Source organism: Sus scrofa, chromosome 14, assembly GCF_054392235.1.
Source record: "Sus scrofa isolate SSC_HxYL_T2T_F1_AM1 chromosome 14, Sscrofa_HxYL_maternal_Yorkshire_Landrace_v2.0, whole genome shotgun sequence".
In the NCBI taxonomy this organism is placed as follows: Eukaryota; Metazoa; Chordata; class Mammalia; order Artiodactyla; family Suidae; genus Sus; species Sus scrofa.
This window is the reverse complement of record NC_139396.1, coordinates 28,462,218-28,474,597: the sequence shown is the minus strand read 5'-3', so window position 1 is coordinate 28,474,597 and position 12,380 is coordinate 28,462,218. Positions and strand designations below refer to the sequence as shown.

General features: G+C 43.8%; 1 long non-coding RNA gene across 1 annotated transcript in view; it reads right to left on the bottom strand.

Annotated features, from left to right (window-relative positions):
- Window positions 1-9,999: 9,999 nt before the first annotated feature.
- Window positions 10,000-12,380, bottom strand: part of LOC106505885 (uncharacterized) — a 31,135-nt gene continuing 28,754 nt past the window's right edge. The window contains exon 2 of the long non-coding RNA XR_014828310.1: window positions 10,000-12,202. This is a non-coding gene — a long non-coding RNA (uncharacterized LOC106505885). The remainder of the gene's footprint in view (window positions 12,203-12,380) is intronic.

Below are 12,380 nucleotides of genomic sequence, written 5' to 3'. Positions count from 1 at the left end.
AAGATGCAGATTGCCTAACTCCGAAATCAAAAATTAAAAAACCGCTCGGAGTTCCCGTCGTGGCGCAGTGGTTAACGAATCCGACTAGGAACCATGAGGTTGCGGGTTCGGTCCCTGCCCTTGCTTAGTGGGTTAACGATCCCGCGTTGCCGTGAGCTGTGGTGTAGGTTGCAGACGCGGCTCGGATCCCGCGTTGCTGTGGCTCTGGCGTAGGCCGGTGGCTACAGCTCCGATTGGACCCCTAGCCTGGGAACCTCCATATGCCGCAAGAGCAGCCCAAGAAATAGCAAAAAGACAAAAAAAAAATTTTTTTTAATTAATTCAAAAAAAAATTTTTTTGAATTAATTCAAAAAAAAATTTTTTTGAATTAATTAAAAAAAAAACGGCTCAAAAAGACAACATTATAAAAGAAGTTTCTGAAGTTTGCAAAGAAAACAAAGGTAGGTATTTCTAACTTTAAGGTTAGGATTAGATAAATAACTTTATGTCTCAACTTCTTATTAATTTAGAATTAGAAGTTTCTACTGAAGAGAAGGATACTGGAGATATGAAAGACGGATCCCTCTTGAAAGCCAAAAGAAGGCATAAGAAAAAACATAAAGAGAGGTGTAAAACGGGAGAAGAGGTCATACCTCTACAAGTACTATCAAAGTAAGTCAATGGTAAAAAACGTTACTGTTGGCAGTTGACACGCTCCATGTATTTATTTTACACATATAGTGTGTACTTCTTAATATCCTCTCTGTATCTTGTCCCTCCCCCCTTCCCTCTCCCCACTGGCAGCTATTAGTTTGTTTTCTACTTCTGTTGAATCTACTTCTGTTTTGTTATGTTGATTTGTTTCATATTCATTTATCTATCTTGCTTTTTTTTTTTTTAATCTTTTGTCTTTTTAGGGCCACACCCACAGCACATGAAAGTTCCCAGGCCTGGGGTCTAATTGGAGCTGTAGCTGCTGGCCTATGCCACAGCCACAGCAATGCCAGATCTGAGCTATATCTACAATCTGAGTGAGGCCAGGGATTGAACCTGCAACCTCATGGTTCCTAATTGGATTCTTTCCACTACGCCACGACAGGAATTCCCTATCTGGCTTTTTAGGGCCACACATGCAGCTTATGGAAGTTCCCAGGCTAGGGGTCCAACCAGAGCTATAGATGCCGGTCTACACCACAGCCACAGCGATGCTGGATCCAAGCCAAGTCTGTAACCTACACCACAGCTCACAGCAATCCCAGATCCTTAACCCAGTGAGAGGCCAGGGATAGAACCCACATCCTCGTGATTGCATCAGGATCATTACCACTGAGCCACAATGGCAACTCCCAATTGGTTTCATTTTATTTTATTTATTTTATTTTAATGGTCACACCTGTTGCATGTGGAAGTTCTCAGGCTAAGGGTCAAATCAGAGCTGCACCTTCTGGCCTGTGCCACAGCCGCAGTAATGCCAGATCTGACCCACATCTGTGACCTGTGCCACAGCTTGTGGCAATGCCAGGTCCTTAACCCACTGACTGAAGCCAGGGATCAAACCCACATCCTCATGGATACTAGTCAGATTCCTTTCCATTGTCCCACAAGAGGAACTCCTATTTTTAGTTTGTAAAGGAATTTCTATACTATTTTTTCCATAGTGGCTGCACCAATTTACATTGCAATCAACAGTGTAAGAGGGTTCCCTTTCTCTGTATCCTCTCCAGCATTTATTTGTAGACTTTTTAGTGATGGCCATTTTGACTGATGTGAGGTAGTACCTCGTTATAGATTTGATTTGCAGAAAAATGTTTTAATTTCATTTATTTACATGTAGCTATTCAGTTTTCACAACACTACTTACTGAAGAAACTCTTTTCTCTATTGAATATATTTCCCTCCACTGCCAGAGATTAATTGACCATAGGCGTATGAGTTTATTTATATTGAAGGAACTGTCTGTTCTCTATTGTATATTCTTCCCTCCTCTGCTGTAGATTAATTGACCATAGGTGTATGAGTTTATGTCTGGGCTCTCTATTCTGTTTCATTGATCAACATGTCTGTTTTTGCACCAGTACTGTACTGTTTTGATGACTATAGTTTTGTAGTATAGTCTGAAGTGAGGGAGCATACCTCCATAGCTTTGTTCTTCTTTCTCAAGATTGTTTTGGTTATTTGGTGTCTTTTGTGGTCCCATATAAATTTAAGAATTACCTATTCCAGTTCTGTGAAAAAATGTCGTGGATATTTTGATAGGAATTGCATTAAATCTGTTGATCGTTTTGGATAGTATGGACCTTTTAATAATATTCTTCTTCTAATCCATGAACATAGGATATCTTTCCATTTTTCTATATCAACTTCAATTTCCTTCACCTATGTTTCATAGTTTTCGTTTTATAGTGTTACCCAACCAGACTTGGGTCTACCTGCCCACACACTGTAAAGCCAATCTACTGACATAGGGTTATGGTAAAGGAAAGTACAGTGTTTATTGTAGGGTGCCAAGCAAGGAGTCCAGGTTCCTAATGCTCAAAAGGCACCAACTTCTCACGGGTTTCACGGAAAGGTTTTTAAAGAAAGGGTGAGGGAGGGGGTTTTGGGGTGCATGATCAGGTCAAGGACATTCTTCTGATTGCTTGATTGTAAGGTAATTGGAAATCAACATCATCAACCTTCTGGTTCCATCTAGGGTCTATATGCTTGTGAGCAGCATACAGTTAACTTCTTCCACCTGGTGGGGGATTCAGTGTTTGCAAAACAGTTCACAGGATATGGTTCAGAATATTCTCTATAGCCTTTGAAGGGAACTAAAGGTCCTTGACTTTCTTTGATGGATAAACTATTACTATTTTTGTCTTGCTTGACAGTTTTTCTTTGCTTCTCCATTTTATCACTACTCTGATAAACTTATTCTTTGGAACTTGAGGAAGTCCTAGGAGGCTAAAAGTTTTTCTACAAATGAAAGGCAAGTGGAGGACATGGGGGAATCTGTCCTGAGAAGACTCCAAAGGGTCCTGCTTGGTTACATTTTCCCTCCTTTCATTGAAACTCCACAAACCTGGGGAGAAATAGGTATGGAGCAAGAAAGAGAATAAAGTTTTGAATAGGTAAGTTAATAAACTCAGCAGAGAAACTTGGTTTTAGGGGCACTTGGTTTCAATCCCCATTCCTGTTTCAACTTTCCCAACTCTTTGAGGGAATGGATCAGTAACTGCTCTGGCTACTTCCTGCTAAGATGCGGCATAGTCTTGCCTCAATTGGGGGAATGAAAATATTCCCTGGTTCCAAGTTTAGCATCAATATTTTGTATTATGAACACATTATTCCTATCATTGATTGCTTTGTTGTAGAACCTGGACAAACATTTGAAAACTAGTAGACATAGTACAAGGGTGATCAAAATGCACCCTTGTAGCATTCACCAAAAGAGATTTACTTTGTTATTTTATTTTATTTGTATTCTGTCTTTTTAGAGCTGAACCCACAGCATATGGAGGTTCCCAGGCTAGGGATCCAATCGGAGGTATAGCTGCCGGCCTACACCGCAGCCACAGCAATGCAGGATCTGAGTCGCATCTGTGACCTACACCACATCCTCACGAAGTCCTCAGGGATACTAGCCAGGTTCATTAACCACTGAACCAAGATGGGAACTCCTATTTTATTTTTTACTTTTTAAAATTTTTTTGTCTTTTTGCCTTTTCTAGAGCCGCATCTAATTGGAGGAGTTTAATTGGAGCTGTAGCCGCCGGCCTACGCCAGAGCCACAGCAACGTGGGATCTGAGCAGCATCTGCAACCTACAGCACAGCTCACAGCAACGCCAGATCCTTAACCCACTGAGCAAGGCCAGGGATCAAGCCCGCAACCTCATGGTTCCTAGTCAGATTCGTTAACCACTGAGCCACGATGGGAACTCCTATTTTTTATTTTTCAGTCTTTTTTTAGGGCCACACCCATGACATATGGAAGTTCCCAGGCTAGGGGCTGAATTGAAGCTGTAGCTGCCGGCCTACACCACAGCCACAGCAATATGGGATCCGAGCCCCATCTGTGACCTACAGCACAGCTCACGGCAACGCCAGATCCTTAAACCACTGAGCAAGGCCAGGGATCAAATCTGCACCCTCTTGGATACTAGTTAATTTCGTTACTGCTAAGTACAATGGGAACTCCTGAGTCCTCTTATTTTAGATGGCAACTAGGAAAATAAGTTTTGGAGTAGGTCTTCTTGACATGCAGGTAGTAACCAAGCAGCCTTTTGAATTATTCTGTATTTGGGTTTCAACTTCTTCAGGGGTATTAATTATATGTAACAGGAGCTACTGGCAACTACATATATGTATCCTTTTTTGCTGAAATATAAAGTAATTTTATTATATAATACTATTCTGGCCAAAGAATCTCGAACCTTCCACTGAGAGGCTGTAGCTTAAATTGTCTTGCTTGCCATTACTAAAGTAAGAGAAAGGTTTCATAGTTATGAGGAGACCTTGAGACCATAACATTGCAGTTGGCAGCTGCTAGGAGGTGTTGTTTTAAGAATGGCTGGTGGTGTCCTTAAGTCCAACACAATTTAGAAAACTCAGGTTCTCAGTAATATAGGAACATTTCTAAAACCATGTCCACAAGGGCCACCTAGTTCCCTTTTGGATGTCTAAAACATATTTACTCCATTCTGATTTTTAAATGCATTTTCTCATTTAATAGATAAAAGTTGATGTACAATGTTAATCTGATAGGCCACAAAACAGGCTGTTCTGGTTAGCATAAAAGTCAAGTTAAATTATATTTAAGCCAGAATGACTCCCCCATACCACAATATGTGAGAATTTCTTCTACTATTCCCCCCACCTTTTGTGTTTGTTTTGTTTTTAGGGCTGCACCTGCAGCATATGGAAGTTCCCAGGCTAGGGGTCTAACTGGAGCTATAGCCACCGGCCTACACCACAGCTACAGCAATGCAGGATCTGAGCCATGTCTGGGACCTACTCTACAGCTCATGGCAACGCTGGATTCTTAACCCATTGAGTGAGGCCAGGGATTGAACCCACATCCTCATGGATACTAGTAGGGTTCATTAGCTGCTGAGCCACAGTGGGATTTCCTCTTTCCCCCTTTCAATTGCAACTCTTTCAAGAGAAAACATGAATGATTAAAACAATGATCGGGTGGTTGCTGCCTGGGGATGCCCTGGGTTCATAATGTCCTTCAATATTAGGCCTCTTTTTGTTAACAAGTTAACAAAACTTCTGCCACCAGGAGAAAATATTTAACCCAGCTGGGGTTTTATGAGAGCCTAACTGACCTTGGGGAATAGAAATATGAACCTCCATCCTGTTCATCATCCTCTTCCACCTTAGTGGAGGGAAGAAGGAACAGAGAAGTAGGTGTGAAGTGCATAATCCAGATGTCCAGGCTCACTAAAAGACCAAGACCTAGACATAAACGATAGTTCACCACCCCTCCGCTGACACTTTACAACTGCCTTACTTCAGGTCTATTCATTTTACTCAGGATATTACGTGTGGCTGCCAAAAAAACAAGAGACATAAAAGTGAGAAAAAAAATTTTAAGACATAAAGAAAACATCAAAACCAGACTTAGGTATAGTAAGGATACTAAAATTATCAGAGTAGATAATCATTTAATAGCATAATGATTAATATGCTAAGGGAGGGAGTGCTTGCCGTGGCTCAGCAGAAACAAATCTGAACAGCATCCATAAGGATGCAGGTTTGATCCCTGGCCTCACTCAGTGGGTTAAAGATCCAGCATTGCCGTGAGCTGTGGTGTAGGCTGCAGATACGGCTCAGATCAGGCATTGCTGTGGCTGTGGTATAGGCCAGTGGCTACAGTTCTGATTCAATCTCTAGCTGGGTGAAATAAGCATTTGAACTAAGGCACAACCATCCTCTTGGCTGAAAAGGCAGCTGCAAGCCTTTTCAGCTATGCTGCCTCATACCATCCTTCTTGTAATTATGTAGCAACTATGTACCCTACCTCCAAGCCAGCAGCCCTGCTAATTGTGTTCCAAGCATTGCTTATGGGTTCTGCTTCCCTAACCTTGCTTGCTCAGGTCCTTAGAGAGGAACACTGCTCCAGGAAAGGTGGGAGGTCCCGGGCTGCTTACATGGGAAAAATAAGATCCTGTATTGTATAAAAGTTGCTGAGAACAAAGACCTGGTGCTCAGACTCTGAAAGTGACTCCCCTGAGCCTGCCCAGGTGCTGAATAAATCTTGCTTTGCCGCATCTGAGCGCCGTTTGTCTCCTTCCGCTGCCATGGTTTCTGCAATTTCTGTGACATGGGAACCTCCATATGCTGCAGGTGCAGCCCTAAAAAAAAGACAAAAAAAAAATGCTAAGGGATCTAATGGGAAAGGTAGACATCATGAAAGAATAGATGGGCAATGTAAGCCAAGACATACGAAATTCTAAGAACGATCCCAAAAGAAATGCCAGAGATAAAAAACATTATAACAAATGAAGAATGCCTTTAAATGGATTCATCAGTTGGCTGAACATGGCTGAGGAAATAATGTCTGAGCTTTAATGTCTGTCTCAGTAGAAACCTTCAAACTAAAAAGCAATGAGAAAAAGACAAAAAAAGAGAAAATATCCAAGAATAGTAGAATAACTACAAAAGATGTAACACAAGCATTATAAAAATATCAGGAAGAGAAGAAAGAGAGCAAAAGCTAGAAGAAATATTTGAAACCACAGTGAATGACAATTTCCCCCAAATTACTGTCAGACACCAAACCATAGATGCAGAAGCTCAGAGGATACCAAGCAGGATTAATGACAAAAAACTATACTTAGGGATATCATATTTAAACCACAGAAAATCAAAGATAAAGAGAAAATCCTGGAAAAAGCCAAAGGGGGAAAAAAAAAGGTTTACCCATAGGCGAGCAAAGAGAAGAATTACATCCAACTTCTAAGAACTCATGTGGGCAAGAAGAGAGCAGAGTGGAACGTTCAGTTGGGTTGATTAAAAAAACCCACTGAACTAGAATTCGGTTTCCTATAAAATTATCCTTCAAAACTGAAGGAGAACTAGATTCGTTCCCAGAAAAACAAAAATTGAGGGTATTTTTTGCCAGTAGGCTTGCATTGCAAGAAATACTAAGATCTTCAGAGACAAGGAAAATACTGATTCCAGACATAAATCTTAAGTCCTTTCCCCTCTACTCTCTGATTTGTTAATGACCCTCTGCCAGCTCCCAGGTTAGGAAACCTAGCATCCCCTTTTCTCCTCTTACAAAACCCAACTCATGACTTGCCAGTGTTATCATCACCTCCCTCAGATCCTTGCCCGCCTCCACTTTCCTCTTTCACGCTGATGCAATCTAACTATGAGGACAAAGGCCAAATACTGCTTGAAAAGAACCTAGACTGTGAGGCAGAGCTGACAGTGCCAGGGGTGGCAAGGACACTGGTGGACACGAAGGGGAAAGGACCAGAGGGGAAAGGACACAGCAGGGACAGGACCACAGACACAAATGCAGTCAAAGTGACAGGGGGAGGGGACCAGGTGGGAGAGGGGAAACAACAGGGTAAATGACCAGCCACAGCTTTTTCAAGTAGGACCAGACATCGAGTACCTGCATGATCCTGGGGATAGGCTTCCTATGTGTTCCTAGTTAGTCATATTCTGGTTGAGAGACCCAGAAGGTGTGTCCATTTTCAGACGCACACATGCACGCACGCACGTACACACAACACACGTTTGTGTGTGTGTGTGTGTGTGTGTGTGTGTGTGAGAGAGAGAGAGAGAGAGAGAGAGAGAGAGCGAGAAACCAAACGCCAGAGGCAGGGTAAAGGAGGATGAGAAGGGAGGAGGCGCTGTGTTCCAGTTCTTGTCCCACATCAGACCTAAGGACCTCGCCCCTTCCCAGAGGTGAGTCATCAGCTGAGAATTTCCTTTTTCTGGCCCCCTTCAGCAGGAGTGCGAGCTTTGGACTCTCCTAGAAGCAAGTTTGATCCTCGCTCCAGCTAGTTTTCCTGGATCAAGAATCAACTCAAGCGATCTCCTTTGTCCCCTCTGGAGCATACAAACCCTTACATCTGCCTTGCTTCTCTGACATTAAAATGAAATTTGGTAAACTCTGACATCAGCTTCAGATCTGTCCTCCACATCTTCCTGTGGCCGGAGATCTGATTCTATGATTTAAGGTTTCTTTTTAACTCTGTAAAAAAACCCACAGGGTAAATGACCAGCCATCAGCCTTCTCATCTAGGACCAGACATTGAACAGCTGCATGACCCCGGGAAGTCACTTCCCTTCCTCTCAAACCTCACATTTATCATTCCTGAAATGAGGGGTCCCACTGCAGGGACCCTCCAGCCGTGACCCTGTGCTGCCTGAGCGCAGGCCTCAGAGACCAAATGCTCACCTGGGCAGTGGTCAGCAGGGGACCCAGCGTTTCAACCTTGGGGCTGCTCACCTGCCTGCCCACCTCTCCACCAAAGAGTGGGTGACCTCCAGCAAGCCCCATCTACCTATCTGCATCTCTCCTTGCTCATCAGACAAGGGTGATCAGAGTTCCTCCTCACAGGGGTGTGTGAGAATTCAGCGAATGCAGAGGTGTAGAAAGAGCTTGGCCCTTGGAAGAGCTGTATTTCAGCACAATCTCTCTTTAGTGTAGTTATGACTCACAAAGCTGATTTTAATTAAAAAAAAAACCAACCAAAGAAACAGCATTTTCCAACCAGCAATACCATAATCTGGAGCCTCACCTCTGTCAGAGTAAATCTACCAAGGCATCACATCACAGCCTCGCTGGAGATGGCATGAGGTGAGGGTGATGAGAGCTCAGGCCATTTTCTTCCAGTTATTTAGGTTCCTGGTCTCATTTCCTCCACCAGACTGTGAGTTCCCAGGAACAGGAGAAACATGGAGTCCTTTGTTCCTCTTCCCCAAGACCCAGACCTTCCCATAGGGAAGGGCTCATCAGCTGTCTGGTGGGTGAATAAGAGCACCCTCCCCAGGACACAAAGGAGGTGAGCCTAGGGTTGGCTTCAGTGTCCCGCCTTAGGACAGTCTCCAGGCTGCAGCTCAGGAAGGGACCCAACAGGAGCACTGTGGCCTCTGTTGAGGGGACAGAGAAGAGTTCCAGGAGGCTGAATGCAGGGCAGAGAACTGGAGAAGATGCACTGGGAGAGCTCTGGAAATGTATAGAAGGGCCCATTCAGTGTCTGGGTGACTGGTGTTCTGTGCACCCATGGGAGGCACCCACCCCAGGCTGCAAAGAGGTTATGGTGAATTAGCTGACAAAAGCTCAAGGCTCGCCCAAGGGCTGGGAACTGTTCATGAGCCCATTAACCAAAATGGACACATTGCATAATCCCAGTGCCAAGTAGTTTTCAGAGGTTAACCATTAACTAACTCTGAATACTTAACTAAACCCCCAATTACTTAATAATGAAGTGCTTACAGCTGAACACTGAAATTGTCTTTATACTATACTTTTGAAAGTTGCCATTCCTTTGGCCAGAAGAAAGAATGAAATAATGCCATTTGCAGCAACATGGATGGATCTAGAGATTATCATATCAAGTGAAGTAAATCAGAGAGAGAAAGACAAATATCATATGATATCACTTATATGTGGAATCTAACGAAATGATATAAATGAACTTATTTACAAAACAAAAACAGACTCACAGACTGAAAAACAAATGCTTAGCCAAAGGGGAAAGGGAGGGAGAGATAAACTAGGAATTTGGGATTAACAGATACATACTACTATATATAAAATAGATAAGCAACAAGGACCTACTGTGTAATACAGGGAACTATGTTCAATATTTTGTAATAGCCTATAATGGAAAAGAGTCTGAAAAAGAGTATAATGTGTGTGTAAAACTGAATCACTCTGCTGTACCCCTGAAATTAACATAACACTGTAAATCAACTATAACTAAGAAAGAAAAAGTCATAATTCCTACTTACCCTGTTGCATAAACTGCAAAAACCGTGGCAGCGGAAGGAGACAAAGGGCACTCAGAGATGCGCAAAAACAAGCTTTATTCAGTACCGGTGCCGGTTCAAAGGAGTCACCTCCAGAGCTTGAGCACCAGGTCTTTGTTCTCAGCAACTTTTACACAAGACCTTGTTTTTCCCATGTAAGCAGCCTGGGACTTCCCCCCTCCCCTAGGAGACAGTGTTTTCCCTACGAAACTGAGCAAGTGAAACCTACCAAAGTGAAACTGATAAGCACTGCTTGGAACAAGTTTAGCAGGGCTGCTGGTTTAGGTATAGGGTACATAGTTGCTATATAATTATAAGAAGGATGGTATGAGGGGAGCAGAGTTGAAAGGCTTGCAACTGCCTTTTCAGCCAAGGCGGCGGGGGGGGGGGGGGGGGGTTGTCTCTTACTTCATTCCCCCCTCTTGATGTTCAGGATGCGTCTGTGCCCGTCAGAGATCGTCATGGGTCATTACCTGTTGGTAACCTTTTATAAGTAGCAGGTCGGAGGCTGTTTTTCTTTCAACCATGGTTTCTATAAAACCTTTTATAATGTTTCTCAGAAGAGGTATAAAGCAGGGAAGAGGTAGGCACGCCGAGAGTATGACCATGATTATTCCGACTATTGGCTTAATTCCTCCAGCCAGGAGAAACATCCACCAAAGAGACTGTCCGTGTCCCATCCCTTCCAAGTCTGTACAGGCACGTAGACAATTTTAGTCATGCGGTCAGCAATTTCTTCTATCATCTTTCCGGTGTCATCTATTTGTGGACAACAATTATTCAAGTTAAACTTTCCACAAACCCCTCTTTCAGAAGCAGGTATATCTCTTGTGGAAGATAAGGCAGTTTATTTACTGGGCAGCCAATTGCTCAAGCTTCAGCCATGCGTTGACTGACTAGCTTCTGATGTGGTCAGAGCTGGGCTTTGAGATCGTTGTCTCTTCCTCTGTATTGTCAGGCACAGAGGTCTCTCCGGATCCAGGGCAGTTTCCCATTCCTCTCAGTCATCAGCTGGGCCAGCCGGTTTAACCCTGGAATGATGGATCCAAGCATCTATTCCTGTTACTTTGAGAGCAGTGGCGGTGGTTAGAATTACAGTATAGGGGCCCTTCCATACCGTCCTTCAAGGCTTTTTTTTTCCAGTCCTTTATCGACACTTGGTCCCCCCGGCTTGTGGGGGTGTACTGTTATGCTAAAGACACAGGTATTCTATCTGTGACCCATCTATGTATTTGCGAGATGGTGAGCCCCAGTCCCTGCAATTGCTTATGTAACTCCAAGTCTCCCAACTCCCTGGTGTTTCCTCTCAAATTGATCAGTGGAGGTGGCTTCCCATATAAGATTTCAAATGGTGAGAATCCTATTCCCACTCGGGGTGAGCATCTCACTTTTAGGAGGGCCTACCCAGGGCAAGCCAGTTTCCTAACATAACTTTGCCAGTGTCTGTTTATGGGTCTGATTCATGTGTTCTACTTTCCCTGAACTCTGAGGGGGATAAGCAGAATGTAATTTCCACCAGATCTGTAAGGCTTTTGCCACCTGTTGCACTGTCTCGGCCACAAATGCCGGTCCGTTGTCTGACCCGATGGTCAGAGGCATTCAGTACCTTGGAATGATGTCTCTCAGGAGTGCCTTGGTTATTTCCCTTGCCTTTTCAGTTCAGGCAGGGAAGGCTTCTATCCATCCTGAAAAGGTGCAGGTAAAAACTAGTAGGTATTTGTAGCCCTTGCTTGGGGTGACTTCGGTAAAGTCCAATTCCATATCCTCAAATGGGGGCAGTCCACAGTGCTGTGCCCCACCTGGTCTGCTAGGCCCTTGGCGAGCATTATTCTGCAAACAAGTTATGCACCATTGGGAGACAGAGGAGCAGAGTGCGGGGATATGTGCAATGAGATAGTACCGGCCCAGTAAGGTCTCCAAGGCTGTTTTTGCCCATGTGGGTTAACTCGTATTGTTGGTTGATTAGTTTGCAGGCTAGCTGTTCTGGAATGCACACCTGGTGGTCCCGGGTGACTCACCATCCTGTCTTAGTTTTGGTTCAGAAACTGTGGCAGCGGAAGGAGACAAACGGCGCTCAGAGATGAGGAAAAGCAAGGTTTATTCAGCACCCATGCCAGCTCAGAGGAGTCACCTCCACAGTCTTAAGCACGAGGTCTTTGTTCTCAGCAACTTTTATACAAGACCTTGTTTTTCCATGAAAGCAGCCTCGGACTTCCTCCCTCCCTGAGCAGACAGTGTTCCTCCTAAGGAAATGAGCAAGCAAGGTTACGAAAGTGAAAGTGATAAGCAATGCTTGGAACAAGATCATCAGGGCTCCTGGCTTGGACATAGGGTACACAGGTGCTACATAATTATAAGAAGGAAGGTATGAGCTGCTTTTTCGGCTGGGGGTGGGGAGCTGTCTCTTAGCAAAAACTCTCA